The sequence below is a fragment of the Anser brachyrhynchus genome, assembly GCF_964034855.1.
Source record: "Anser brachyrhynchus genome assembly, chromosome: 14".
Taxonomy (NCBI): Eukaryota; Metazoa; Chordata; class Aves; order Anseriformes; family Anatidae; genus Anser; species Anser brachyrhynchus.
Genome location: NC_137709.1, coordinates 19,287,676 through 19,313,381, shown reverse-complemented (window position 1 = coordinate 19,313,381; position 25,706 = coordinate 19,287,676). Strand labels below are relative to the sequence as shown.

Genomic DNA, 25,706 nt, shown 5'->3' with positions numbered 1-25,706 from the left:
ATTTTACGGAGTGTGTGCTTACGAGATGAATTTTAAGTAAAACACTCAGTTCAAAGTATGTTTCTGAACAAGTTATTGCAGCTGTAGTTTGAACAAGACAGGATATTTACAAGGTAATTCTCATTATCTAGAAAGGTAATTTTGAGAACAATGTAAATAGAAGTAAGTAGAATCAAAAACATCCAGAGCCCCCCCCCCCCCCCCCCCCAAGTTTTATGAAGTTACAGAATTAAAAATGGAAAACATTAACAGAATATGCAGTTTAATAGCTTGGGTTCTGCTTAGGGAATACCCCTTTTTCTGTCCCATGCTCCCCTGAAAGCATTTTGGATCCTTCAAGATTGTAGCATGATAGATAGATGTTCATGTAGCTAATGCACAAATGGGTTTGTACCTCATCCAGCCTGAAGTTAGGAAAATGAGACACAATAATAACATAATAATAATAGAGGTGATAGCAATTTACCATCTTTTTAATTACTCAAAATTCAGATCCCTTTTTCCTCCAGCAGGCTGTTTGATTGCAGACAATTATATTGTCAGAATGTTTAGTATGATGGTGCTTCTCCTATCAAATGTTTTGATATGCAATGAAACAATATGGGGGTTGGACCCGATGACCTCTTGAGGTCCCTTCCAACACCTACAATTCTGTGATTCTGTGAATATTCTCTAAAAAGTCTTGGAACTGCCAATGGTTTTCCTGTTACAAAAATTAAGACTGGCAAATAACTCTCTTGGTCACTTTCTTCTTTAAACTTTTTGTATCTAGAAGGTTATCTGTTCCCCTTTGCTCATTTGGAGAGGTATTGCACTGCACAACACTTACATGATAAGGTACCACATTATTTTGTCTCATCTTCAATGAGCTAGTCAAAGAATGTGAAAGAAGTTTAAAAGATATATAATGTGGAAAAATATATTTCAGATAGCATATGAATAAAAACGGAGTGTCATTAAAGCCAAACATACAAAGAAGTACTGTCAGAACCAGAACGTTTTACTCAGCTTGATAAAAATGTCAGAGAAGCAACATAGTTATTCTGTATTTGAATTTCTATGCCTGTCAGTGATAACTTTTCACAGTGACATTTGAACATCTTATCCACATTTGTTAACTGAAACTCATGACACTATCCCTGCAAATCCAGGAAGTGTTTGAACATGAAAATTTTATAAGTAGAGGAAACAAAGAAATTATGGATCCGGTGTTCCAATACACCAAATTCTAATTGCTCCAGATTTTTGCTTGAGCTGACATCAGAAATTTTTGTCAAAATAAGAAAACAGTTTTCCAGTGACTTGTACATAAAGTTATTCTTCCTGTGTAGCTATCCCACGTTCTTGTATTTGGAAGTCAGTCTGTTTTATCTTTTATTATCTAAAACTTGTACGCTCAAATCCATGGTTAACCTACTGACATTTTCAGAAACTAAGAAAGAAGTCTTTGATCCTTGGAGTAGCAAAATCTTTGCTTTACTGACCAAAAATTTTATTTCTACTTCCTTAGGAGTACCAATTCTAAAACATTTTCATATCCCTTTATCTGTTACTCAAATGTCACCTTTTCTGAATTCTTTTCATTAAAGTTACATTTTGAAACTGAGTTCAGCTTTTCAGTCAGAGTAAATCACAACTTCTTTTCTTTAACTTTCCATTTTTTCTTCAGCTAGGGTTGACACAAACTTTTTTCAAATATTCAAATTATTTTTCTCTAGTGGAAGTTTATGTAGATTTGTACAGTATATTGCTCTCATATGACTCCGTCAGCTTTTACAGACTTTTACGTCACCTATAAGGATGTTTTCCAGTGATATATAAATCAATAGTTCAGAGACTTCATTGTCAAACAGTTGATCCTAGGCACTAATACACAAAGCATTTCAATGTATAATATACCAAAGCAGGAAACTTCCTCTCTCCCATTCTCTAACATCATTCATTATGTGAATCTTTACAGCATGGCTATTGATTTCCTAATACAAGAACACAGAATCTTTTATTTCTCCTTTTCTTAACACAAAAATCACTTTTAGACACCTTATGCGAGATTTTTGCTCTATTCCACCCACTAACCTGGAGGAAATGAGACTGAAAGCCTCTTATGCCATTGGTTGAGTACCAATGTTCACTGAAACAACAACAACAAAAATTAAAGATCACTACATCTCAATTATACATTCTCTCTCTGAAGTTTTCTGTTTTCAGAGAAAAACTTTTTTTTTTTTCCTCTAATGATGTTGTCTGGCTTTTAGCTATATTGTTGTTTGTTTTCCTAGATTATTTGAAGTGAAGGTGTATGCAGATGTCTTATTTTTGAGGCTTGAAGCACTGGTGGGAAATTACTAGAAATTACTGCTGAAAACATACCCACAAAAAAACCTTTAACTTAGTTACTTCCTTTTTGTGTTGAGGTGAAAATGCTAATACTTTTTTTTAAATGATCTTTGGGTAGGTGTGCAGTCTCTTAAGCGATTTTCTTCATTCCAGTCAAACAAATTTCCTTACTCTAATCTCTGTGTAAGAAAGCTTATATTGACTAATTTGTGGCTATTGGTGTTTGTATTCCCTGCACAGGCAGAGCACCCACACTATCTAGCTCATTACTGAAAATTGCTTCAGAATGCCTTCAGTATGAAAGGTGCTATTATAGTATCAAATTCTCCTCCAGTCTGCATTTCAAATTCTTGATTAAAAGAGTACTTTGGGGTAACAGCTTCTCCATTAACAACTCACCTGTATGTTTCACCCTGAATAATTCTAAATAATTTGTTACAGCCAAGGAAGTTTAAGGCTGCTTAGAATAATAGCCTACTATCATTGCTTCAAATGAGATGTTTATTACAACGTCAGATTTGTTATTATCAAATATTATATTCAGTCAACCACTGACACCAATAGAAGCTTCTAAACTTCTGTGGTGAATAGGAGCAATCCAGGGCTAACATTAAACACTGATATAAGTGTATGATCTTCAAACATGTAAGTTAAAGGTAGATTCAGATTTATTTTTTTTCTATGCATAACAGTCTGAAATACAATTTTGAAAAATTGCCATTAAAAGATACATACACAGTCTTTGCAGTAAGCATTATATACACTTTTGCAAGAGTATGGACAGGACCAGGTTGTCTTACTCTTGCTTTTGGGAGTCTGGTAAGATGCACAACCTTAACATAGTGGTCTCCAGAGAGACAAAGGCTTACCAAAAACAAATTAAAATGAAGTTCAGGACACAGAAATCCAAGGCCTGTTTATGCATTAGTTTGTTTGGTTTAGCAGCAGTTACTGAGGACTAGAAAAAGTTAAGTATTCTGAGGGAAATGGTGCCACGGACTGCATTTCTTGTGTCCCTTGTCAAAAAAAAAAAAAAAAAAAAAAAAGTACTAAAAGCACTGAGTGGGTGGTGGTGGGTTTTTTTGGTGTTTTAGTTTTGGTTTTGTGGTGGTGGTGGTGAATGGGGGTATACCAAGGTAGCAGAGGCCTAATTTGATTACCAGAGGTCAAGTCTAGAAGCATTGGGTGCTGAGGATGTCAAGGACCAAGAACACCATCATAAGCCTGGGTTATGGCTGAAATGGCAGAGAAACCCTGAAAACACCAAATAGCTGTATCCTAACTATACAGCTGAAGTTGGGATTGTAGGACTTGGAAACCAGACTGCTAGGAGAGGCTCTGTGGAGAAGACCTGAGGCGAGACTCCCTGGGCCTTTGTCCCAAGCAGCGGAGTAACATTTACCTCAGGCCCTCAGCGTTGGCCTGAGCAATGGTGTCCCCACACCTGTGTTGGCCTTTTGCCTGGCTGACGGGACATCTCAGCCTGCCCTCACTGTGGACCAGTGTGGTGGCCAGTGGCCAACCTCAGTTATTCCCACCACTGGCACCACTCTCCCTGTCAGATGCAGAGGGCTGCAACTGGTGCGTGAGGACCCCAGGAGGCCATTTTACCTCTCCTCTGCTGCTCCTCAACAGGATTTTCCTCAGAGCTGCTTATGCTCTTCGCCTCCCCACAAGCTTCCCAGCACAGCAGCAGGAGACAAAGGCTGCCTTCCCTGCAGGCCTGTGTGGGAGAGGTCGGGTTTGGCATACTGTTATGAGGCCTGACTCATGGCCCATGTCCTGCTACAAAGTGCCTCCCACCTTTGAAAAGAAATCTGATTGCCCCGTTCCAGTGGCCCCTGACCTCAGGCCCCGGAAGATCCTTCTTCATCAGCACAAAGACTTTTATTTCCAGGTAAAACTAAATTGCCAACACACCTCAGGCACTGAGATACGTGACAGAACTGCTTTTCTCTGCACAGGTATAGCTGTAAGCAGAGCTGTAAGCTCAGTTATGTTTAACATTGGATCTTCTCCCCACCAGAAAGGCCCATGTCCTGGAATTTAGAGGCATAAAAGCAGTAAAGCTGCTTCAGAAGAGTTTAATATCCAAGACAGGAGTGAGTAGGCAGAGACAAAAACAGCTTCAGAAGTGATCTAAGAAATTAGGTCAGACTTAGTTCCCATCAGGGTATGCCAATCCCTTAAGTGACTTAAATATGCATGTAAACTGCTTTATCAAAGTACTTCTTGACATCCTTACACAGAGAAAAGTTTCTTTCTACTATTCATACAATTGATTACCAAATCAAATCAAAAGTAGTTTTTAAAAATCAAATTTGTGAATTTTGAGGACATTCCTTTACTTCTAAAAAATGATGTCACAAGTTCCCAAAGGAAAAACTGCCAAAGCCAAATGTGCGGGGTGACTTGATACACAGGAAATTGCAGCCATAGGCTGGATTAATGGTAGAGAAATTATGAAATTGCATCTGCAAAGGTAAATGTCAGACACCTCAGGATCTAATCTAGAAAAGAGTAAGAAAAAATCAGACATATTTTAGTCTTGTACCATAACTTGGTTGAATCTTCAGCTTCAAAAATGGTACATCTAGTAGGAATATATCAGAGCCGTTTTCATCTACATCTGAAAAAACGTAATACTGAAGGTTGAAAATCTGTAATAATTTATGGCAGCTCATAAAATTCCGAAAAATCAATCCTTACATATCTTGGATGATATTTTCAGAAGAACTCTTGATTTAATTACTCATTATAAACATTTTACAATCTCTGGAGAACTGTGCAGGTTGTTTTTCCCTGTACATCTTTAGCAAGGATATCAGTTTGGTCCACAATGATCTGAGTAGTTTACAGAAATGTGGGAGATAGAAACTGAGAGGCAAGCCTTCCATTTAATAATAATACATATCATCCATGAAAGGCATAGCCTTCAGTCAAGTACAGGCAATAAAATTAATTAGGATAAAGTCAGAAATGAGATTTTGATCAAAAAAGTGCAGACTAACTATTCTGTTATTTACACTTCCCCCCATAAAGAAGTTTGAAATAATGTTTTCCCCCACTGATAGCCAAGTAACTCTAGGCTATAATGTTTCTTTGATAAAAGTATAAAGCAAAATACTTTCAACACTGCCGAAAAAAAAATCCACAAGCTCAGCCTCAGTTCTGATGACCTTGATCTAAGTACATCACATAGACTTTGAAATGAAGAACACAACTTAAAAGGAAGGACAAATAATTTGAGTCCTGTTGTAGTTCAAAGTTAAAATTACATATCTTCCAATAAAAGACAAAACTTTGAAAATTACTTGGTTTTGCGTTATATTGCTACATGTTCATTGTAAAGTTAATGTTTTCTAGCAGGTCTTCACTATGATGAATTTATCTACGCATTTGAATCAGAAGCAAGCAAAATATGTTCAAAATTAAATTCAAATCAGTTAGATCTATTTCATCTTCATTTTGGACATGGTCCTGGCCGTGTACCACCAAGAGGACACTATAATCACATACAGGAAGAGGACAAATGGGTGGGCTGACTAGACCATAATCTGAACAATGAGTCTACAAAGCATGAGAAACAGAGCCACTAAGTAAACAGGTAAATAAAATTAAGTGGGACAAGCTGAGATAGAGAAGATGTGGATCTACAATTAGAATAAATAAGACAAAATGAATGGGAAGGGATTAAACATGGCAAGGGAGAACAGAAGAATCTTTGACTACTGGCATAAACCCTTCTTTGGAATCCACATTGGAAACAAGATTCCTGACGCTTACTGTTCTGTCAGCTATGATCTGAAAAAAAACATCAGCCATGTTGAAAACACAGAGTTTAAATTACGGCATTTACTTTTTTGCTACTGTTTATTTTGAATCTGTAAGATTTTCTCTTTTCAGATATCTGGAACTTTTAATAAGTAACATTCAAACATTTGGTTATTAAATGAAACTCATTGATTCTCAATTCAATTTAGAATTCAACATTTGCTCATGTCTCTGACTCAGCATTCAAAATCAATTTGCTCTATCCTGGCACATTGTTTTTTTATTTATCATCATCCTGGTATGTGTGTGTGTCTGTAACTATTTTGTTCAGTTACATATAAAACAAAAATTCTAAAACATTAGCTATATTTAAATGATAGCTACCTTCTGACCATGAATTCAAAATTGGCATTTCTCAGCATCAAACAAGCAATCCAGGTAGCAAGACGTGATACAACATCTTACTTACCTTACAGCCCACTTTAGACTGCACTAGGAACAGATGTAAGCTCATAGACAAATGAACACAGTTACATATATCTCCTAACTTATTAAGTTGCTAACTTTGCAAGAATTAACAGCTTCATAAGGATTGACTGAAACTTCAGTGAGAGTAACTGTTATGGTTTCAGGTGGTACTGACTCAGTGATATTCACACTGTCCCTCTACTATAGATGATGCCATCTCCCTTCAAAGTAAGAACGACAGAACAAGTGCCCATCCCATGGTCTTTGAATTTAAACTCATGTTTACCTGCAACTTCAATTAAAGGTCCAGAAATTGGCTAGAAATTGTTGAAACATTATTTAATATTCCTGATTCTGTTAAGAAACCTATTACTTCTGACATAATTGGCAATAGCAAAAAGCTTAGGAACAGTAGTTGTTGTATACATTCGTCTTTACTTGTGAAAGATGGAAAGTTGTGTCTCTTAAAGAACCTGAGTTTTTAAAATTGTCATGCTGTATTTACAGAGATCAAAGTATGCATGTCTTGCTTACTGCATTTCACAAAATAATTATATCTACATCAAACTCTGAGCAGGGAACAAAGCTCTGCAGCTCTCTGCCAACAAAGAGGCAGCTCTCTAGAAGTGTGGTACCAGACCAAGCAAGACTTGGCTATCCCACTCATAAGAATGCAAGACATGTCACAGTCAATAAAAGAACTCAAGAATGCACTGGAAAATGAAATAGGGTTGATAGTCCTTTGCATTGGACTAGTAAGTGTAAGGAAGACACAATCACAATAATGCCTTTTGTTCAGATAAGAATCTTGTCTCCTGTTTTTTTTTTTTTCTTGTTTTCTTCGTTTTATTTAGTACTGTAGACCATGGATCGCCCGTGTCAGTCCCTGAAAAGCAATTTTTAGAAAATAAATTGAAGGCTTTACTTGAGTTGCCTGAATGACATGACTTTTCTGACTCTAAACTTCAAAATTTACAGCTTATTTTTATTCCTTTTTTTTTTTTCTCCCATCAAAATGTGGCAGGTTTTGAAGCATTCAAGAAATCATCATTTTCTAGCTGCCATACATGCTCTCTGAGGACATAAACTCTTACTGCTAGGACAAGTGAAATCAAGACTTATCATCTAGGATGGTATGTAAACAGATCTCATTCCTTGACCCCCTGTTGCTCACAGGATGATATTTACTCAAAAGCGTTTGTTTTGCATAGAAAGGCTCAGCAAAGCTTGCTAGCAAATAGCACCTACATTTGCTTCCTATATGTTAAACTGTAATAACTCTACTTCTAGTAATTATTTCTTGAACTATGACTGAGTAAATAGGCAGTGCAGATGCCTCTAATGCCTTTTTTCTTCACTTCATATTTTGCTACATTTCAAAGAGAAACTGGCCGTCCATTTGAAGTACCATGCTGAACCACAGATGGTTACAGCCCACACCAGCTGGGAGAGCCTGTGATGTGGTAATGGTGTCTTAATATATAGGCAATTGCCTGGTTGGCTCATAAAAATGGTGAAAAAAGCTAAAAATCTCTTCCCTAAGTAAAACCAAGTCATCTGAAGTAACTCATTTTTGTAACTAAAAATCTCCCAAACCACATTTCTGCAGAACTGGCTTTTCAAAAAGGGAGCATTTGCACAATTTTCTAGAGAAAAATCAGCATAATGGAGAAGAGCCACAGGGGAGCAAGAGAGTAGCCTGAACAAAGTTCGATTTACTGAACAAAGTAAATTGAAATATCTTGGCAGCATCATTTACTATTTCCTGGGGAAGAAATAATAGAATTATGAAAAGCTTTAAATGGTTATGAAAAAAATTTCTCACATTGACTGAAATATTGATGTTAAAATTGCCTAGGTATGACAACTGAGATAATGTTATTCAGGTAACTTTTATATTTATTGATTCTTCTTTTAACATGCAAACAACTTCATTTTTTTTTCCCCAACTATTTTCTGATGTTGTGTTGTGGTTTAACCCGGCCACACAGCCATTCACTCCCCCTCCCTCCCCCTCCCTCTCTGGGATGGGGGAGAGAAACAGGAAAGTGAAGCCTGTGAGTTGAGATAAAGACAGTTTATTAAGACAGGAAAATAATAATAATAATGATAATAGTACTACTACTAATAATGTGTACCAAACAAGTGATGCACAATGCAATTGCTCACCACCTGCTGACCGATGCCCAGCCTATCCCCGAGCAGCCGGCCCACCCACCCCAGCTAGCCACCCCTATATATTGTTTAGCATGACATCAGATGGTATGGAATACCCCTTTGGCCAGTTTGGGTCAGCTGTCCTGGGTCTGTCCCCTCCCAGCTCTTGCTGCACGCCTAGCCTGCCTGCTGGCAGGACAGAGCGAGAAGCTGAAAAGTCCTTGGCTTGGTGTAAGCACTGCTCTGTAACAAAACATCAGCACGTTATCAGCACTCTTCTCATCCTAATCCAAAACATAGCACCCTACCAGCTACTAGGAGGAAAATTAACTCTGTCCTAACTGAAACCAGGATATGTTGATACATGAAGACTCTATTATTCTCTTTTTATTTATTTTATTATTATTTTTCCCCTAACCATTCAGATCTTTGCAAGTTCCTCTCTACTCAAATAAAAGCTTAATTTTATTTGGTTGATTTTCAGGATATTTTTTTCTCCTTTTAAAATACTCAGTTATTTGCTAAATAATATACATGGCAGAATTTTCTCTCCTGTAAAGCTTGGAGGGAAGTAGAGCTCCTGTGATTAAATTTGCCTGTAAGAGGATAATATATTGTAAATCAGCAGTGATAATAGTCCATTACAATTAAAACACAAGAATTAAATGACTACTTTATGACAAAACATTTCATAAACCATGAAAAGTAATTTCATTAAGAAGTATAAACTTGGAAAAAAAAGTACAGATGTATATGCCAAAGGTTTCACTTGTGTTTTTTTTTTTTTTTAAAGTCAGGATATAAGAACAACTGCGAAAATGGACTGTGATGTCAAGTTGTACATACATTTCAAGGGATGTGCTATCATATGATGTATTAATGCAATTTGCATTAATTCCTAATAAAAATACAAATTTCATGTTAACTATTTGATAGGTCTCTTTATAATTTGTCTTAAGCTAATATTTGAACTCATTCTCTGTGCCATAAAACATTATTTGAAACAAATTAACCTCAAACCATAATCAAATCAATTTATTTGCTTGTCTGATAATTTGTAGGATAGGCTATAACATCAATGACTGTAAAGCGGTGTAGCCTGACCACATCATGTGAGATCACACTATCGGATGTTTGAAGATGTGGCCTTTGTTTATTTTTGTTTAGGAGCTATATGTACTATAATTATTTATTATAAATATCATATAGCTGTTGGGTTCTCTGTATGGCAGAAACTATCTAGAATATCAGAAATAAGTCAGAGAAAGCTATTTGTGAGAAAGCAAATCAGAGTCAGCCAATAAAGGTTTCACACCAAGAAAGGATCTTTTTTACACGCACAATTAATTACTAGTTCTATTATGGCCAACACGGATGACCTAGTTTTCAATTCTTAAAGCTAAGACATGCCAAGAGAGTACAACTTTTGAATCTGGAGTAATAAGGTAGTAACAGAGAACAGGAGGGTAGTGAGGAGTTCACAGGACTGAGATAAATGGTTCTGACTGTCCCTCTATGTGGCAGAATGTGCTCTACCAGTCTTCTCACAGATTTTAGTCATTTTATATCTTCTTCCTTTCTGTAAAGAAAAAACAAACAAACAAACAAAAAAAACAGAAAACAAAACACAAACAACCCACTGTTTTGAAAAGGTTTCAAATCTTTATATTCAGATATTCAGATATGGTCGCAGTCTTTTAAAAGGAAAGACTTGTAATTGCTAATTTGCCTGTCATGTTGTGTTTAAAATAGTCTGGATATAGAGAACAAGTTCTGTACTGTATTAAACTGCAGGGCCACCCAACTTAAGAAGATGAATTATGTTTATATATTATCTACCAGAATAATTGCTCTTCTTTGCAAGAATACTAAATTATTGGTGTAATAAAATAGCCGAGTTTAAAATAAATATCTCAATTCAATGCACACAAACAGGATAGTTTTTAATCAATGTAAATTAACTGAGGCTATATAACCTTCTCTCTAAATCTATTTTTTTCCTTTTAGATTTAAATAGTGTGTCATTGCTCTCTATAATACAGTCTAACTTCATGTTCGCTGGAGTCATTTTTTCCTTTATTGTCAGTTTAAGTGCTCTACAAATCCTCCCAAGTCTCCAGGTAAACATTATCATAACTACCAAAAGCTTTTTCTGTGGTTTAGTAGCAGCATCAATATCACCAGCAAATACATGGAATTCTTCTCAATAATCTCTTCTTCCTTGAAGACTTAGGACAAAACGTGAAAAAGCTGGGACAGTGTCTTCCTGTCTAACAGAACACTTCCATTTACTATCTTAACCTCTATAGTCAAGTTTAAAAGTCATGATGCTAGTCAGATAGGTTCAGCTGAATTGTTTCATTTAATTTTACTTCATCTTATGTCTTTCATACACAGAATATTAGTGCTTTCTCATTAAAGATAAGAAATGAGAATGAAGTGCTGTAATAAATTGGGTACATTGCCCTCATACAACCAGAAATACAGATGATTTTTGAAGATTGGCTAAAGTTTGAAGAATGTGGGTAGCAATTGCGCACAGCAGGAAACAGTAAAAGATAGAGATTTGAGGAAATCTTTCCAGAACTAAATATATGACCTGTGCATTATCCACTTGAAAACACACAGCCCAGCTATACTAACTATTTATAATTTTCTCTTCGTATTGGTACTGCAAATTAAATAACAAAAAATGTTGGTTAAGAAAGTGATTATACATGCACTTGTTCAATTTATGCTTTTTTTTTTCCTGAAGTAGAGTTCTAAATGATAATGCAGGAGGAGTAAGACTAAGTCACAATATTTCCTCTCCAATCCTATCTTTTGTAGAACAAACTTACACTATTCACTATGCTATTGCCATCCTATTATGCAACATAGTTGTGAAATTCTTAGAATTTTTGTCAAGAGTGAAACTAGATAAAGAAAAAAAGAAAGAAAACCCAAGACATTTCAACAGCTGTGGAAGCAAAATTATTCCTATTTTTAGCATTCAAATATAAATACTAAAAATAACACAAGAAATAGAAACACTTGAAAAAAAGTCTGTAGAAATAAGGAAACACTTTGGAAATTGACAGGATTATGAATGGAAAAAAGAAGAAGAGATTGGATTCTGAGATTGTGTTTATGGAGTTAAAAATTCATCTCAGTATTCTGAGATAGATCAGAAAATCAGAGAAGAGTGATGTGGAATTCCTATAATGGATTCTGCAATCAGTAAATAAGGTTTTGCAAAGGATCTGAAAAGTGTACTGCCAAGTGACATTCACTAGAACTTAATTCACTCTCCTTTGACAACTAATATATGAGAAATTACTTGCAAACCTTATTGTATATGATTGAAACCGTCTAGTAGTTTGTAGTACTAGAAGTACTACAACAATACTTCCTTTCTTATAGTTATCCAGGAATAAGCCAAAACTGATTAAGAGCCCCAGGATTTGGCCCTCTATTTTTTTAAAAAAGTAACTCTTCAAAGAGATGATTCTGAGTCAAAGTTACAGCTCTATGCTGCTCTCAGACTTCATTGGTATGAATCCAATTATTAACTTGAATTTTACCACTGCACTTACTGTAATTGTTTCTAAATCCTGAATATAATTTTAGATATTGAAATCCTGAAAAGATTACTTCTTTGTTTCACCTTAAAAAGTAAGAAGAAATAAAAGAGCTGGCAAGGAGGAGTAACACGGAATATCTGATTTGCACATGGAATGAGCATACTAGTACCTTAAGGACATTGTCGTCTTCCCTTTCTATTTCTTTACTTTATCTTACCAGATATATGTGAAATGGTGTCTGAATTTACCACTTCCTACAGTAACTTTGAAATGTGAGTTTCTGCTGAAGAGAAGTAAACCTCAGATCTCAGCCACTGAAAATTTCAATGTCTTTTACTCAGCACTGAAGACCTCAAAACCAGACTACTTGATTTTTCCGAGAGGGAAGGGTGTTATCCATACACAATAAAAGAATTAGAAGTCTATGGAGAAAGTATTTTATTATTTGAAGACTTTCTTCAAACAGTTATCCCTGGACATTACATTTATTGCTAAATCTACACTCATTGCTTTTATTTAATGAAATGCATCTTAAACAAATGTGTTTCTGATAGTTCTGTCACTTTTTCCCCTTTTAAAAGATGAGTAATAAATGCATTAATCATAAGTGTTTGTTCTGTAAGCACATATGTATCTTCATGGTAGTGAGGGACACTAAGTGACATAGGAATTAAATATTATGTTCAGGGTTACCATAAAAGATTAAATGTAGACAAAGGTTCTATAAAATATATTAAATTGAAGCCAAAGTTAACATGCATGCCCATCGATCCTTAGATATATTACAAACTAGATAGAAGATAACTTGGTAGAAAACTGCCAGTAAAAATACTGTCATAAAATTTCATTGCCAAATGACTAGGTCTAAAGTTAAGCTTATAATTTATACTTGAGAAATAATCTTTGTGAGACATTGTGCACTAAAACAGTTGCTGTTGCTAGAAGGTGTCTGTGTTAATTCTTGGATCCTCAAGATAAAAGCTCCATTCATAAATTATTTTTTGAACAATTCTTGAATGAAAGTACTTTGAAGTGGATTAATTTGTCAGAAAGAAAACTTGGAATTAAGAAGCTAATACCATTTAAAGAACACAAGTTAGCACTACTTGAAAGCAAAGTCATTCCTCACAGAAGAGCATTTTTTTTTTCATTATTGATTCAATTTTGGGTAGAATAGAATCAAGAAAATATCAGGAGCTGAAAGAAGGAAAGGAGCTGTGATTCTAACAAATTACATTATTTAAAAATTAAGCTGTGGCTTGCTGTAAGAGAACAACTGAGCCAAAATCCATAGTGGAACAAAGGTTTTGCTAGGAAAGTGTGTCAAAATCCTTCTTCAATTGCCAAGTGGCTAACTGTTAAAAGAGGAGGGACAAGGAAATGATTTTGCTTAAGGAGAGTTGTAAGTGAACGTGATGACAAATGTTTAGTGCATGGCTAAAAAGATCTTGTATAATTATCTTCTAATTTTACAACAAATGTGGTTCAAGTAAACTATGGAAAACACTACAGAAAAGATTTTACTTTATCTCCCTTCCTGTTTTCATATATAAGTAAAAGGTTACTTTCCTTTCTCAATACCCCTAAAGCACTTCTACAGTCTTTCTTCTCATCTCAGCAATTCCTATAAGTCCCTGTTTCTTAGAGTTCACACATGTAGATTCCTTATTCCACCCCTATACACATACCTAATCTCATTATGTAGTACTGTTCAATATTCTCAGTATTGGCCTCGTGAGGAAACACAACAAAAGTTGAGGAAAAAAAACACCACACACAAAACAAACAAACAACAACAAAAAATCCCACAAAGTAAAAAGAGAGAAAAGTGGTAAACTGGTCCTGTACAATTCTATAATTTAGGTTAACATTTTTAGATTGGGAAGCCAAGAATTCTACAATATCATTTTTCTTATGCAATTATCAAACAAACCAAAAAGTGTAATTCCTGCTATTATTTTGGTAAAATCACCTTGAAAACATTTTTATTGTGTAGCCATGTCTCTTCAAAGAGAAGAGCCGGGATGTTACAAAGAATACTCGCTAAAACAAGGCAAAAGTCTGTAAACTTATTTTGAAAGGAAATTTGTATTCATATTAATGAGTAATGTGGAGCAATAGCAACAAACCTGTAGAACAAAAGAATTGGTACTGAGGCCTCAACTTTTACACTGCATGTGGTCTGAGTTTTATTTCAATATTCAGTCTGACCCTCCGGACCTCTTGTCTCCACCAGTAAATGGTTCAGAATGCTCCCTATCCTCGTTACTATTCTCAACTAAAAGCTAATCTAGACAGAGCTTGCAAGTATTAACACACACACACACACACACAGGAAAAGGGAAAAGAAAAAATGGGGGAGTTTCCTCCTTTTCTCCCATTGTTCCATCAAAATATTTACAAAATGATGAAATATTTGTCCTTGGAACACATACCTGTGCAAAGGTTTGCACTGTTGACTTCACTATGGTTTCAATAAACCAGGCAGCAACATTATGGTAGAAAGCAGTGTGAATGCCTGAAGAAAAATTTGCAGAAAATATTTTATGGTCACAGTTTGCTGCAGGCTAACATTCATTGTAGACTTACAGAGTAGTCACAAAGTTAACGTGAACAGAAACACGTGTAGGAAAAATGGCATACTGTTTACAGATAGCCCACTAGTGTTCATCATAGCTGGCTTTTAGAAACACTTTGACGATATATTAGTGTGCCCAGAAAGAAAAAAAATAAAAATAAAAAAATAAATTGGCAAAATATTTTTTTTCAGAACAGTATAACTCTCCACATGAGTGTCACATAGACATTTTCTCTATATATAGTTTTTAAAGTAAAAAAAAAAGAGCTAAAACAACCCCCCCCCCCCCCCCTTCACCTTATCTAGGTCAAGTTAGTCTACTGCCTTCAGTGTGAATACCCCTGTGTACAGGAGTTAGCTCACTGTGCCTCCAAACAAACCAGAAAGATCACTAGTTACAGATATAAATACTCAGACAATTTTCTTTTCTTCTCTGAGATGATAAAGTGAAGATTCTGTGTAACTGACTGTGCTGAACTCTAGCAGAAACAGCATCTTCATATTTTTTAGAGAAAAAAACATACAACGTTTGTTATTACATTAAAAAAATTAACCTTCTCAACATTTTTCTTTCTGGCTTCAGTAACAAATTTTGGTTTTAAGCTTTAAAAAAATCAACACATTCAGGGATTTTTTTCAGATGCAATGAAAGAATAAAAATGTCATAGATTATGTATGAATTATTATAGCTGTACTATTCCACCATAGTTTCAACAAGCAAGGGATTTAATGTGTGAAGGCATTATCAGCAGTCTGCTTTCAGTACCTCATCATTTTAAAACAAAATTGACTTAATGGGCTGGATGAAAGATGGAGTTTCCAATTAGGGAGGAGGAAGTCATTGAAAAGTGGGCTGGTGGAATTTAGGCTCTTCTGAAATAACAGCATTCAGCAAACAATATTACTGTTTAAATCCAATATGTAATAAAAGAAGCAGATGGATGAAGTAATTCAGGTCAATATGGATATATAAGCTGTGTGGCATTTTGGCAAATGCACAGTTTGATACAGTTTCAACTATTCTGACTGCCTGTACAGGCTGAACAAATGATAAAAAGCAAGGCCCACCTCCAGTAATGAACCATATCAATGGCCACAAAAATTCCCCGGAGTATTCAGTTACACCTCTAAATATTAGGAAAAACATTGAAACACAACTCAGACATTCCCTGAAAAGCAAAACAAGATTTCTCACATTACTTACTGAAGAAATAGTACGGAATTTTGGAAAACAAACAAGCAACAACAAACCACAAGAAATAGCTTATATTACAAATATTCAGAAAACTCATTAAATTATTTTCCTGCTGCCCTGTGCCACATAGAAAATCTGGTTAATATCTGTCACTATTCTGCAAATCAATACCCAGTCTTACAATATTTCAACTTTACTGCCGCTTCTTAGAGGAGGCACCCTGGGAAGGGAATATCTCTGAATTTCCAAATTCAAGAGGTAGCGGTTTCAGTTGGTTAGAACATTTTCGGAGCTCTCATAACAGCATTGCAATTATTATGCAAGAACTTCTGCCTAGATATTGTTTTCACTGACCAAAATCTTGATGAGGACACACAAGTACTCACTTGTAGCTAGCTGCTCTCTTCTGGAAGTCTCACTTGTTCAAAACTGACCCCACTTCAAGAAGATGCTGAAATTCATCAGTTTGAACATTACTTCAAACTATGGGTTTTAACACTGCAGAAGGATTGTTGTCTGACTCTTCCCAACTTTAAATGTAATACATCTCTTCAGAATGACTAGACTATCATTTCCTGAGTAAAGCGTAACTTACTGATGTATCTACAGTACTGATATGAAACCTCAGGATGTTTTTCCACAGCACTTTAAGTCTGATCTAAAACAGCGCTGCCATAATTCTGTCAACTCCGTCTTTCTCTGGTAGTACATTCCTACTTCTTCCCTGATGCCAGCAATCATGACTGATGAATTATGAGGTGGAGAAGTTTGGGATCTAAATGGGGATGGGCTATTTCTCAGCAATTTTAACTCTGGTATGATACAATGCACAGACAACCAAAAGGAAGGGACTGCTTGCCTGGATAAGCATACTTAGTACCTTGCTCTTTATAAATTGAAAGCCACACAGGTGCAATCAGCAAGAGAACTGGGCACAAAACTGTGTTTGAAGGTCCTGTGACCACTGGTCATAGAGAGAATCAAGCCATATGGGATAATAGAGGTTTTATAGCAAATTCAGATTTTGTAGATCCCACAGCAATCCTGTGATGTACCTGCAACATATGTGATACTTCTAAAAACACCTAGGAAGGCTACTAGATGTGGTGTCAGAAGTATTCACCTGTCTCAGAGTTCAAAAGATAGTATGGATGAATGATGCAGGAAAAAAAACATGAGCACATGATGGAGTGAAGTCATGGTCTAGAACATGGTCTAGACTTTATATTTAGTTACGTGCCTCTAAACAGTTGACTACAGCAAAGAGCCACAGGTTCTATCTTTTGGCTGTTGCTGCTTTCTGGTATGATGTTGCCATCGCCAGAACCAAAATTAAATAACTGCCATGCTGGATTAATAACGGAGGCAGATGGAAGGACAAAAACAAGCAAAACAACAACAATCACAAAACAACAACAACAACAAGCCAAACCAACAAACAAAAAAAAACCAACAACATAAATATTAATGTCCACATGGCAGGAACTTGACATTAGAAGAGCCCTAAGGTGGGTCTGCCCCACATTTCCTCAAAATAAATATATCCCTGTCCTGAGTTTCAGTCTCTGAAGGAAGGTTTTATTACAACATGATAAACCTGAAAAAAAAAATATTGAAAAAATGACACCTTGAGGTCATCTAGGTGAGACAGACCTTGGGAGTGACAATCTGCCCAGTTACCGGTGTCCTCAGAGGGCAGCTCCTTGCCCCTGTTCTTTAGTGTCTTTGAGATGTAAATGAACCCCATCCCTTTTGCTGACCCCGGCTATGTCCCTCTCTCATCTGGGTGGCTTGGCTGTGTGTTCACCCCTTCCTGCTGCCAGAAACCTTGCTGTCAGCTCCCTTGCACCAACCTCTCACAGTTTTCTTTTTAAGAAGTCCAGAAAGCAGAGCATGTTTTACTTCTCTAAGTAAAAAAACATTCTCCTTACTAGAATAAGTGATCCATAGTACAGAGCCAGGGTACCCTGCACAACATTGTCTTCCCTCCTTTCCAACCCAGCTGAGTCTTCCATCCAAGTGCTGCACAGTACCTCCTCACAAATTGCTTAAGTAGCAAATTGAATACTTACAGTCTTCATCACAAACAGGATATGCCAAAGGCCCTGAAAAATGACCCATGTCCAGCAATAGGGATAAGTAAAAAAATTACCAGGTTTTTTTTTTCCGTGTGTGGTATTGTTGTTAGTAGTTGTTGTTGGTGATGATTTTTTTCTACTTTTAATTCTCTTTTTTTTTTTAACTAAAAAAAGTAACCTGGAAGGAAATAAAACATTAAAATATGAGCTAATTATATAAAGTTCTATTAAATAAAAAAATCAAAAAGTAAAGCAGAAATTACTTTAAAGCAAGTCTGTCAGTTTTTCACTCCAGGGTGCCACTTGACTCTGTGACATTTTACCACCATATTTGATTCTTTGTGTTTACAGAATTATCTTTCCCAGGAGACTGCACACAGTTTCCCTATTCTCAAGAGAACAGTAACTAAATCAAAAATAGTCTTGCAACATACCAAACATACCAAAAGGTGCTAATCTGTAAGAAAGGAAGAATTTGAAAAATAAAAGAGGTTAAAATGAATTCTGTCCTTCTGCTCGGGTTTTGTGCTCAAGCCAAGCATCCATTTTTTTAATACTCAGTTAAAGACTTCCTACTGCTGCTTATGCCTGGACCACCTGTTCCCATCATGCACTCAGATCAGCAGGTTTTGGCACAGTGGGAAATAGTTCATAAAAATACTAGTTCAATATCAGGCATTTGGGGTGAGCAGTCTGAACCAGGTGACCTGAGTGCTATTTCATTGGCATGAAAAAACAAATGGTTAGGAGGAAGGAAAGAAGGACGAATACTGAGTAAAAATTGAGTACTGTATGTCAAGTTGGTGGAAGTGAAGAAAAGAGTTGGAAGGAAGTTCTAAACTGTATTTAACAGGATGAGGAGGGAGGAACGTGGATCTTAGTTTGTGGAGTATGAATGATGTTGAATAAAGAGGTGAAAGAGGCAATTTTTCTACTGATAGATAAGAATTGGAAGAGCAGGTGATAAATAATCTTATGCAAAGAAGAAATGGGTGGTATAAAAAAGAACAGAGATCAAGGGGAAAGGAGCAGGTGAAGTAATCAATGGCTAACGATTGAATAGGCAGGTTAGTTAGATAAATAATTCCAAGTGCCAGTTTTAAAAGCTCTCTGAATTATAAATTTTAAATCAACCCTTGCATCTGACCTCTAACAAAACTTTGTTATCGATAGCAATATATTCACATCTGGAAGAAAATATCCTGAAAGACAGTTACAAACCTTTTATATTTAGTTCATAGGAAACTCTTCTAGTTGCAAAGATGGAGATTTCTGGTCTTTTGTCTTTAAATTTCTCTCATTGTTTCAGACATTAGACTCTGCAAATAGTTCACATCTCCTCAGGCAATGAGTGAGAAAGTACTGCCATCCCAGGACATGAGGAGAAAGAGGGGCTCCTTCTCTTTTTGGGAGGAAGAGCTTGTCACTCACTCCAGTCATAACAGCAGGCCGGACTTCTGTCACTTGCTTTTTTCATGTAGAAAATATTTTATTCCAGGTCTCGGCACTGCAGTGTTATTTGGCACTCAATCCACAAGGTCATTATCCCACAAATAACACCATACTATCGGTCAATTCCAGACTTTTAAATAAGCAATATGAAATCTCATCCATTTCTTCCTCTAAATCTGAAAAAAAACAAGGTCTTTTTGTATCCTTTCACAATTTGAAACAGAATGTACAACCTTATCAGCTCAGTGCGCATTGCATATTTCCTGGTAAAACGAGAGGCTTTCTTGGGTAAAGGTAGCCTTCTCTGAAGAGAACATGATACTTCTTAGTTAATTGGAATGTTAGTTCTGGAACTTGAAGAGGGGTTGAGAGATGGGTTAAAAAGGCAGTTCTTTGTATGAAGCAGTTCACAAAGGTAGAAATAAATGAATACTGGAAAAGAATAACACTTTTTATGTGCCAGCTTGTATCTGGCAGGGCTAGTACAGACTCAGAGCCAGTAAAGCCCCCAAATCCCCCTGGTCATTCTCTCCAGTGTCTGTGCTCGCAGACTCACAATTATGGGCAAAAGGTGCGTCCATTACGGCTGGGAACGTACAGCTGGCTCTGATCCATAATGCTGAACAGTTTCATAATATACATAATGATTTCTTCATAGACTTTAAAAGCTTTTATAGCTCAAATGTTTCATCATCCATGGCAACCTGCAATACAGAAGACAATTGAGTGTTGGCACAATTAAATACATATATATATTATATTGACTAGGATATATATATATATATATAATCCTAGTCAAAGCAGAAGTCTAAATTTTTAGTAAAGATGTCAGGGAATTAACACAACATGAACCTAAATAAGTATTACAGGAAAATACCTACTACTTAAAATGCATACCTTCCTTTAGGATTCTGCTCATCTACATACCACCACGTTCTTTTTAGATTTCACCGTGCTGATATCAAGAGTCATTGTTGAATTTAAGACAATTTTCTGAAAGAAATTTGGATTTTCTTAGTACCTGAAACCGGAATTAAAAATGATTCCTCTGTTTCTTTGTTACACAGGATTGAGCCCTTTATAACAATGCCTTTGTGGTGTCTTGCCACTTAAAAAACTCAGTACACAGAAACAGGTAGAAATTGTTCACATTTTCTATTGAGAAAACACACTACATTGCACTGCTTATTAAGCTGTAGAACCTGTTTTTTTCTATTCTTTTCTAGGAACAAGGATTAAGTTAGTCTTCAGAGAGCTACATTTATTTTGTTATTGTCATTTCTTGATGAAAGTAGAACTGTAATACTGTTTTCTTTGAGTGATGCCCGGCTGACTCATGGTTCTTTTGTTTGCACCGCTACAGAGAATTTAGGACATCTGCCCCTGCATTTTTGTTGGTTTGGATCCCTCCACTAATCCTGAACAAATGCGTATTTCCTACACTTTCTGACATCATCAAGCTGGCAAATGTCTCTTCCAATTTCCGGAGCAAACCAAGACACTGGCATGGCTTTCTTGAATGGTAAATATCATCACTGGCGTGTAACAGCTGAGAATGTTGCCTCCAGCATCTGCCCACATGCTGAAGCACTATCTGGCACATCCACAATCTGTCTGCTACCAGCAAATTGTAAAACAAACAAATCAAAACAAACAAAGAAACAAAAAACCACCTCTCAACACTACCAAAACTTTCAGCTTAAAGTGAATTTAGCCCTTCCTTTAACAAATACAAGAACATTACCATATCTGCTTCAAAAAAATAAGGTTAACAAGGAGAAAATCACTTATGCTACCCACACTCTGGTTCCTTCAAAGCTGCAAACATGATACAATAACAGAGGAAGAAATTATGTCAAATTTTGTGTGGTTACTGTTGCTTGGGAAACCACTTCCTTGGTAACTACAATACATTCTCAGCACGTCTCAATATCAATTTCTCTCCGTCTCTGAGAGACACAGACCTGCAGTATTGGTGTGAAGACAGAAAAAGAAAAAAACAAAACACAATAACAAAACCAACCTGAAGGAAAAAGGAGAGAACGAGCTAAAGATTTGCTGTTGTTGTACTTTCAGATATGTCTAAATGAAAAATAACATAACTGAAAATATAATTGGGAGCTGTTTTTAACATTGTTAGGAGGCGAAATTGCTGATATATGTCAATAAGTGTGTCTGGAATCATAAGCATGAGGTTGGAGACAGGTGCTCATGGGGCTCTAGATTACTGGCACAGTGGCTGGCACAAAGGTGGCTGTTGCTGCCATTTTCTCCTCTCTGATCCACCATTTTTCAGGGCATTTGTTACTGAACCAACACGATGTTGCAGAATTCAGCTTCGGAAAACGTCCCTTAAAATAATTTCTTAGCATTTAAAAATAATTTCTTAGCAAAATCACTATAAAACAAAAAATATCATAAACCACAGAATTCTCTTACAGACTGCTCTAGAGTCATGGCTACAGGAAACAGTGAACTTCTCCATCTCAGCAAATATGGAAACTTAAATAAGAATGTTAAACAAATACTTTAAATCACCCCTGTTATCACTGTAACAATGCATTCTTTTTATATATATCTGTATGGATGTGTCTGTACATAGATGCACACACACACACTCCTGCTGTATTTAGTTCTTTTGTTGCTATTTTTGCAGACAAAATAACTAACTGGCTGAAGTTCTTTTTGTTCTCATGGGGCAACATCATCCAAAACCATTAATAGTGTCATTTTAACACCCTTAGTTCAAGCAAGCCTTCCACCCACAGTCCAAATGGTGGAGGATATACGTAAACCACAGCTCTTCCAGGAATTCAGTAATTTACCAAGTCAGTGGAAACATTGCTGCTAAACTACAGCAATATACTCATCCATTTCCTAGTGCTGATTCCTGGATTAAATATGAGGACAAATTAAGAAATTTGAAAACTGAAGACTAGACTTTAAAGTTTGGTCTCTGAAAAAGCAGTTTGTATGATATCTACAATATAATGTACGGCTAGTTGGGAGAGGGCAGGAGGAATACTTTTCTTATTCTGATTACTAGAAAAGAGATGATGGAGGGATACAGTAGAGCTATGTGACAGTAATGGAAAGCATAGGAACTCTTTCTGTGATCATCACCTGGGTCAGCACTAGTTCCTCTCAAAGTATGCCTTAATTTAGAAAAATAAATGAGGCTGTCCAGAAGAGTTGGGCTGATAGTCTATTGGGCTACTCTTCCCAGGTACTTGAAATACATTCTTCAGCATACGCTTATTGCACTTTGAGAACGAAAATGACAGTGGGAAATGCCAAGTCTTCCACATTACTGCCATAGCACTTGAAAAGATTTGGCAGTACACCTTTCTCTCCCTGTGGAAGTTTAGGTACTCTATCCAAAAGCACCAAATAACCATTAGTTTCAAAATTATTCAGCTATGGATGCCATGAAAGCTCTAGCGAATGTGAACTGTAGGTCATCTGATGTATATTATTGTTACCAAATTAATTTTGACAAAAAGTTACATATATGGAAAAAAATGATAGCAGAGGGGCCAAATCAAGATTGTATGTTTGAAGTCTCTATATGCTGACATTTAACCTTCCCTGTCTTTAAATGTGAGCTAAATGAGAAACTGCCAGTTTCATTAGGGTGACATTCTGATTTTCTCACAACACACTGGGTGACATCTTACTTCAACAGCATCCCATTCACTCTGGGTGAGAGGACTTACTAGAAACATTTTAGACAAAGAATAATCTAGGAAAAAAAAAAACCTGTAGAAACTTGACTGAAAAAAAATCACTCCTGTATTGTCTCACATATTTTAGTTTACGATCAGATTATCTGTTCCTCTTCTGTTAAATAGACAGATACCACTGATTCTTGTGTATTGCTGGCTTGATTCATCTAGCTCTTTAAAAGTCACTGTTTGTATATTTAATTTCTCAGAGGATGATTCAGTTATGTCTACAGTCAATGGAAGTCAAGTGAGATAATTACTCTTGCCTCCCAAATATTCACTTGCAGGCGTATCAGGTTTCTATGACTTTTTTTTAATTTATGTTTGCAAAGATATGCAATGTCTCTTGCACAATGAGGTATACGTTAATACCTTTATTTGCAGCATGTTAAAAGATGAATGGGAGTTTATTATTTATTCTATGTTAAAAGAACTTCTCTTTTATTTCTATTGCAATGTGGGACAGTATCATCATCCCTATTTCTAAAATAGTTTCATTACAGAAGTCTATCTTTCTCCTGAAATGTTCAGTGCCTGTCTATGAAGCTTTCCAAACCATTCACAGCAAGCTGTACTGCTCTTAAATATTAGAATACACTGATAAAATTTCAAAAGAAAGGCTTTTTAAAACATAAAAATCCTCTGAAGTATTTTTACATACAAACATATTAATTGAGAAGGGCTTTACAGAGTAAAACTGCACTGGACTAGCAGTGATTCCTAGCCAGAGCAAGGATTTACACAGAACAGGGACAAATCTCTCTCTCTCCTGTGCCTTTAGTGGAAGTCCTAATCACTGGGCTATTGGTATTCTGCGCCATTTCCCGTACTTCTTTAAATATTCATCAAACTAACGAAGGGTGATTTGGAACATTGCCCATGACGTTAACGAATCAGGAAGCACAACATCTCAAACCTCAGACTCCCAGCAGCTATTCCATTGTTGCTCTCTCTGATGTTTTCACAAACTTAATTTGCACAGTCTTAATTTGCTTCAGTGCAGAATAAAGAACGAATGTCAAAGCCTTATAATTTTAACAGAGCTACCAGTTTTCAATCAGCCTTTCCTACCTTTTCTAAAGATTTTTCCTATCGCCCAGCAGAGTCACATTCTCATAGACAAAACCTGAACACAGTCCCACAGAAACAAAAGTTTTCACTGAACAAGGATAAACAAGCAAGTAATTTGTCCAAATGCTAACTAACCCCCACCCTCCCCACAGCCCGTAGTTGCAGGGAACTCAAGCAATATCAGCTCCAGACAAGCTGATTTTGCAGAGAAGAATGCTAGACCATTTGGGCCAAACCAAGATCTTACCTTTCCAAACATCCATCTAAACCCCAGCAAGGAGCCACAGGTGGCACCTTGAAGGCAGTAAGGCAACAGACCAAGTCCAGAGAACACCACCAGGCAGTGGGCGCAACTGTTACAGTGGCAAAGCAAGGATCTTTCAGAGAGAAGTCCACAGGGTTTTAACAAGACTTTCATCATCTTCAGCTCGTAACTTCCTCTCTTTTGACACTTGCCCATCACCGCCATGATGCAGGCTTTTCTCCCAAGTTTCTCCATTAAAAATGCCTTTTTTTTTTTTTTTTAAATATCGCCCCTACTCTGTCACCCCTTGTTTTTACTGTTTTGTTTCCACTTGAATGTGTTTTTTATCTCCTTCATCTGTAAGTTTGAGGGGGAAAAACATATAGATGCTATCGTTCTGCTCCTTTTCCTTGCGTGTTTCATCCACTTCTCTATTCATTATCATTTAAAAAACAAATACAGACCCCTCCTCCTAGACATGATTATTACTAAGAAATAGTAACTAGATTTTCTACTGGTGGTAACTTAAATGCAATTGAACCAGTGGTACCTGCAGGAGGCAGATTTTCAAAAATTAGTCACATTAAGTTAGCTGAAAGCATTCCATACAAAATGGTTCCTCTCCTGATGAGCAGCAGTTGTCATCCCAAATGGCATAGCACACTCTGTACAGCTAACCATTTCTGTCTTCTCTTTCTTAATTACTACCACAGTTGCATGGCCATATTCTCTAAGATCTCATCAGGGTGAATTTGTAGCAACAAAATTTCATATGAATAGTGTTACAGACCATTGCATATTCTCAAACTACTTTCTAAAGCAAATATGTTAAAACCAATGCAAATAAGGTTACTGCTAAATAGTCTGTCTACCATTAGATTATTTGCTTTTTCTTTCCAGCCTCATAAATAATACTCTTTTTACAGAGTATTCCTGTAACTGAAAAGGTTTATGATACATCTGTTAATGTTTCTACCACAACCAAATGCAGAATGTGCAGAACAGAGCCAGTGATCTTTGCTCTCATGTTTTGAAAATTCAACAGCATGATTAGCCAGGCTAGG

At 36.3% G+C, this 25,706-nt stretch overlaps 2 long non-coding RNA genes across 11 annotated transcripts in view; both read right to left on the bottom strand.

Annotated features, from left to right (window-relative positions):
• Window positions 1–25,706, bottom strand: part of LOC308177539 — a 56,271-nt gene that overhangs the window by 24,424 nt on the left and 6,141 nt on the right. For 3 of the 10 annotated variants that reach the window (XR_013939226.1, XR_013939227.1, XR_013939233.1), the window contains 6 exons: window positions 20,159–20,306; window positions 19,372–19,778; window positions 18,225–18,328; window positions 15,946–16,046; window positions 14,735–14,817; window positions 9,007–10,315 (listed from right to left, as the gene is read on the bottom strand). This is a non-coding gene — a long non-coding RNA (uncharacterized lncRNA). Of the gene's footprint in view, window positions 1–9,003; window positions 10,316–14,734; window positions 14,818–15,945; window positions 16,047–18,224; window positions 18,329–19,371; window positions 19,779–20,158; window positions 20,307–20,499; window positions 20,596–25,706 lie in introns of those variants that run through there. The other 7 variants (XR_013939229.1, XR_013939231.1, XR_013939230.1 and 4 more) reach the window with 6 other exon arrangements.
• Window positions 7,309–8,985, bottom strand: LOC308177545. The gene is made up of 2 exons (XR_013939242.1): window positions 8,853–8,985; window positions 7,309–7,465 (listed from the first exon to the last, which is right to left on the bottom strand). It is a non-coding gene; the product is annotated as an uncharacterized lncRNA (long non-coding RNA).